At 38.6% G+C, this 5,730-nt stretch overlaps 1 protein-coding gene and 1 long non-coding RNA gene across 4 annotated transcripts in view; one reads left to right on the top strand and one right to left on the bottom strand.

The window, feature by feature from the left end:
- Nucleotides 1–5,730, top strand: part of ADAMTS9 (ADAM metallopeptidase with thrombospondin type 1 motif 9) — a 154,526-nt gene that overhangs the window by 8,945 nt on the left and 139,851 nt on the right. The gene's annotated exons all lie outside the window — the stretch shown is intronic.
- LOC111738632 lies at nt 57–4,831 on the bottom strand. Of its 3 annotated transcripts, none has more exons than XR_002779909.1 (3): nt 3,848–4,831; nt 1,578–3,359; nt 57–611 (listed from the first exon to the last, which is right to left on the bottom strand). It is a non-coding gene; the product is annotated as an uncharacterized LOC111738632 (long non-coding RNA). The 3 variants fall into 3 exon arrangements; XR_002779910.1 differs by having other exon boundaries at nt 57–1,669; nt 3,259–3,359; XR_002779908.1 differs by lacking the exon at nt 57–611 and having other exon boundaries at nt 2,590–3,113; nt 3,259–3,359.

Genomic DNA, 5,730 nt, shown 5'->3' with positions numbered 1-5,730 from the left:
GAGAGAGAGAGAGACAGAGAGAGAGAGAGAGAGGGAGAGAGAGAGGGAGAGGGAGAAAGACTTAATACCGTAACTCAAAAAGTCCTCAAGATTTATTTTTTTAATTAATTACCCAAGTCAGTGGACATTTGATTTGATTTTCTGGGCTAGAGGAGAAGTCATTGTCAAAAATCTTGTTTAAAACACATAGAGGAGAAAATCTGAAAAGGTGAGGATTGAGGACAATGGAAGATGCCTTACTTTTTCAGAAAAGCTTATTTAGATTCTAGTCATTATTGGTATTGGGACCTTTAAGTGCTACATTTCAAATCACCACAGCCAACATTTATTCTTCCTTCTGTTTTTTGCTTGCCAGTGACCAATATGGCAGGCCCTTCTTTCATCCCGTGTGATGTATCAGGAGCCCAGCAGTTTTGATTGGCTCTTCCAAAGGTCGCTGCTGGACTATGCCACTCTGGTTTCTCTCTTCCAGCCTCTTCTGCACCCCTTCTTTGAATTCAGATGTAGGAGGCTCAGAACATTTGGAGAGAACTTGGGAATATGGCACAATTCACCAGCAACCATTAGAATGATGGACCAGAAGGTCATGGAAACCTCTGAGATCAGGTAGCCTTTGCACAGAGAGTAAAAATAAGTGGAGAGTGGAAGTCCCTCTGGCCAGAGAGGAAGATATCTTCTTTGTAAATATCAATACAGTCAGCTTCAGAGATTTCCCCCCAAGTATAGTGGTTGGTAACCAAGAGTAAATTTTAGAAGTACCCTGGGAGCCTCATACAAGCTCAGATTCTTTAAAAACAAACAAACAAACTTCTCTACCAGCCAAGTGAGATGGTGCAAGAATTAGTGGATTTACTAAGTGCTCCAGGTGATTTAGAAATTCAGCTAAATGGGAGAGTCCCTGCTAAAGTTGGATTTGAGGCAGTCACCATTGTCTATAGCTTGCTGCTTGCTTTGCCCTGGACTTGGCTTTCTCCATTATTGTTTTCTATGTCTTCTATTCTCATTTAATCTGGAGGAAACATTAGCAGTCCTCTGTAGGCCACTATGCTAATTCAGTAGAGGTAAGCAAACCCAGTAGTCCTGGGATGTTAAGTTATTTATTTACAGAGTGATACACTATTATTCAATACCAACGCATAAGAATTTAAGATAGCCCAAGCCTTGGAACAGGCCCCTGGAAGCCCCCTTCTGACACGTTTAGGTGTAACCTTTAGCTGCTGAATCATGGGAGTCTGCCAAGGCAGGGCACGGTGGCTATTATACTACTTCCTGCAGATGGAATATAAGTCTTGCTCATTTCTGATTCTTCATGTATGTCTAATTTCAAAAAAAAACAATTCTGAGATAGCATATTAAAAAGACATGCATAGAGCAGTTTACAGAGTGAAAGCTTCATAGGTTTAGAAAGGTGTCTATAACTTAATTTATCCATTCACGTAGGTGTTTATTTATGCAGCCTTAAAGTACTTATTGAGTAACTCCTCTGTGCCATCAGGATAAAATCAGGAATCATTTTTACTCCAGTTATTTATATGACCTTAAGCACATTTAGAGCATGAAGTAAGAATAACATGTACCTTCCAAGGGTGTAGTCAGGACTGAGTATCAAATAATGACAGCTCCCACAACAGTGTTCAGCAGATGGTAGACAATTACTGAATGGAAGAGTCTTTAAAAAAGATGATGAAAGTAGAAATTAAAACACCATAGCAAAGGAAGGAAAACTCAGAATACCAAGCCCAAAGCTAATCGGGTTCTTGTGATTAAGCTTAGAGCTTCTTGATAAACCGGTCATAAAGGCCTTATGGGACTTGACGAAGGTCACCCTGCTAGTCAGTGGCAGGGCTGAGAGCCCTTTCTGTCTGCTTGTTTCCTCTATACCTAGTGCAGCATTTTAAGATTTTGTTTTTTGCACGTTCCTCTTGGCCCAGTGGCAGCCTTTCTTGGAGTGTCTCTGTTTCGCCGTCATTGGTTATGTCTGTGTATATATTTGGGACACCTGAGTATATCTACACTTATTTGTGATTTTCATCCTGTTTGTAAGTTCCTCAGGATTCAGGATGGGGTGTGGAGAGTATCCTCTTTCCTATGATGTGCCCTTGTGACTACAGTGTCCCCTACACAATGGGTCCTCAGTAGAGTTCACTGAGCTGACCGCCTGCCCACATACCAGGGGGGCCGAGTGGCAGGCCCATGGGAGACATTCAGGAGAGTGTGTTGCTTTTGTAAACCACTGTCTGCCAATCCTTCACATTGCATTTCCAGATGAAACCCCAAGTTCTGTCACGTAGACTTTCTCTATTTGACACTGAATTTTGCACAGGAGAATTTAGTTGTTCTTATCAGTGTGATAGACATGCTTTCTGGTAGATGAGTGAGAAAAAGGCAGGGGAGAAGGGCAACAGAAGACTTTTGTTTGCCTGAGCCTGAAAGACAGTGTTTTTCTGTTACTAAAATACTTCTCTCATCCTCCCATCTCAGCAAGGCCAGCTGCGTTTTGTTTCTTAAGGCATTTAGGAATTGTATATTCATTGACCCATCAATGCAACTTCTCTGGAAAGAATTGGACAATTTTGTAAAGGCTTTTACGAGAGAATACTTAGTACAGTGTTGTTTATTATAACGAAAGGCTAGAAACAACCTAAGTGCCCATCAGTAAAAGACAGATAAATAACTTACAAGGTACGCATTCAATGGATTCCTATGCAGCCATTAAAAATGATGGCATAGAAATATATATAAACACAGAAATATATATATATTAAGTGATTGGGCAGTGATAATTTAGTATATATGATATGATCTCATTTTTTAAAAAATAATAAAGTGCATGTGGGTGCACATGTGTGTAAAGAAAAAGTCTGACGCAATATGCAGAAAAATATCAACAGATTATTTCTGATTGGCAGGAACGTAGGCCATCTTTACCACTGAATTTTATATTCTTATATTTTTTGCCATGATTCTATAATAGTTTCATAATAAGAAAATGTATTTTAAAAAGAAATGAGGGTGGTGGATTGTAGTTATTTTGTAGCCTCATGTCACCAGAGACCAACAGCCAAACCAAGATCCCATTCTCTTCTCTTCTCTTCTCTTTCTCTTTTCTCTTTCTGGAATGAGACAGTCTCAATAACCAGACAGATAAAAATCCTGCCTTGCGGCTACTTCTTTGGGACACCGGGACTAGTCAAAGCTGAGGGTTCTTCTCCACCCAGCTAAAGTGCCTTATACCTATTGGAATGACTTTGGAATTACCATGGTTTAGTCTCCATGAGGCACTGGGGACTCTGTCCATCGCTCCCATTAGAATGTACTGTCACTTCTTGGTAGGGCTCCCAAGGATACAATCATAAAGGCTGGAAATTATAAGATGATAATTAAAGCCATCATTTGGTGGACTCCTATTATAAGTATATGGGCTCTCTGGCAGGATTTTTTAAATGCGTTCCTAGAATTTGATAATATTCCATACATTATCATATGTAAGTCATTCATCAACACTAAAGGTAGGTATTATTATGTTCATTTTACAGTTGAGAAAATTACAGCTCAGAGAAGCTGAGCAACTTGTCCAAAGTCACACAGCTAGTAGAAAGTAGGGCCAGCACGAACCCAGATCTGATTCCAGGGTGCTACACTGTGGGCCAAATTACGTTGAAAACACAGCAGAAGAAGCTGCCATCTCTAAAATCTTTTTTAACTTAAGTTTTCAAAGCATCTTTTTTGACTTCCATCTAATCTAACTTCTAAATGATACTAATAATGGCTAACATTTGTTGAGCATGCATTATGTGACAGGCACTGTCCCACATGTTTTACCTAGATTATATATTTTAATGCTTACCTCAACCTCCATTTTGCAGATGGAAAGTCAGAGACACAGAGAAGTCCGTGAAGTTGATTTACCTAAGGTCACAAAGTTCATAAACATACCCTTTGTCCCGGTCTAGTTAGAGGATTTTTTTGGCCTGCCCCTTTGTTGATTGGATAGTATTCACATATGAATTACTTTTGATGGCAGGATTTTTAAAATGCCTTCCTAGAATTTGATTTGATTTGAGGAGGGCTGCCTGGTGCCCAGAATTCCCACCCAGACTCTAATGACTCACTGAGGCCTTGTGTCTCCAGCATACCTCTGTTGGAGTATATACTTGTTACACATTAACCTCTTAGATCCTATTAATAATTTAGCATAGATTAGCTGATTAGATTAGTTGTCCTGCGAGTCAGGCCCAAATGGAGTGAGAGACAGAGCTAGGGAGTATACCTCTAAGGGGGATTTAAGTAAACAATTCTGGGACAGCTCCAGAGTTCCAGGCAGTAACAGAAGCTTTGGCTGACCTCAGTCCTGTCTGAGCCCAAGCGGGTCGTTGATTGCTGGCTAATTAGTGATTGCAGCAAAAAGCTAGACTGCCTCCATTTTCCCACACACTTTCATATCTTCAGATCCTTTCCCCTCAGCATTTCAGGCTGTGAACATAAGAACAGGCAACATTCGTGTGCTGGGCAACATGAAAGCACATTGTGGGTAATTTTATTTATTCCTGGAACAGCCCACTAGGAGCAAGATGCTCCAGTTATTCTCATTTTACCAATGAGAAAACCAAACTCAGAGAGGTCAATGAACTTGTCCACAGTGTGTAAAGGAAACAGCCGGCACTCCAGCCCAGGACTGATTTGATCTTTAAAGATAGTTTCTGCCATATGGTTTATTGTTTTGGCTTAATTTCCTCTCCCTTACCCCTTTTGGTTCCTCATCAATCTATACCTTTTTCTCTTTTTTATATTCCTCAATAAATTTGTGATTAATAAACAGTCAATATAAACAATGGCCACTAAAATCCTTTGTAAGTTATTAGAAAATTATTGTTTTAAATAACTGAATTCTTGAGCTTATTTCTTCAGCTTTATATTCTTTGTGCTATTTATATAAAATGATTACTCTTTAAACATTGGAGTTAATAGTGCAATACTCCAATAAAGTCATTAAAGGATAGTAAAAAAAAAGCTTCTAATACAAGTAGTTTCTTCTTTCATTTGTTCTCATTTATTCACTGATTTCTTTTTTAACTTTTCATTTTGTTTTTTAAAAAGTAGAAGCAATGGTAAAACGAACCATCTACATTTAACAATGACAAAGAATTTTCCGCATTTGCATCTTAATTTTCCTTTTTGCTAGAATATTTTAAACTAAACCCAGGTATCATGACATTTCCTCTCTAAGTAGTCCAATATACATGTCTGAAAAATGAAAATAGTTTCTTACATAACTAACATTATCATGATGAGCAAAGTCACTAATTTCTTCATATTGCCTAAACAAGTACCTATATTAAAATGTTTCCAATTGTCCCCAAAATGCCTTTGTGTGGTCCATTTGTTTAGATCTGGTTCTAAACAATGTCCACACATTGCAATTGGTTGTTATGTCTCTTAAGTAACTTTTCACTTTGTTGTCATTGTCGTTAAAACTGTTGTTTTCATTCTAGTTTTAGTTTTGCTCCCTATGGCCCTTTTTTTCCTTTCTACTTCTTTTACTCTTTGATTTGCCTTTATCATCATAAGGTTAGGCTTTATTTGCAACAATTTGAAAGAGTATAGAGTCAGCCCTCAAATCCAGAGCAGGTACCAAGAACAAAGCCACTAGAACAAGCCACTTATCAAAGTAATTTTATTGAGCACAAAAGGCAGTGTGATTAGGTGATTTTTTGACCCTTTGTCTGAAGT

The sequence above is a fragment of the Pteropus vampyrus genome, unplaced genomic scaffold, assembly GCF_000151845.1.
Source record: "Pteropus vampyrus isolate Shadow unplaced genomic scaffold, Pvam_2.0 Scaffold41, whole genome shotgun sequence".
In the NCBI taxonomy this organism is placed as follows: domain Eukaryota; kingdom Metazoa; phylum Chordata; class Mammalia; order Chiroptera; family Pteropodidae; genus Pteropus; species Pteropus vampyrus.
Note: the sequence above shows the minus strand (reverse complement) of the source record. Positions and strands in the feature narration are given on the sequence as shown.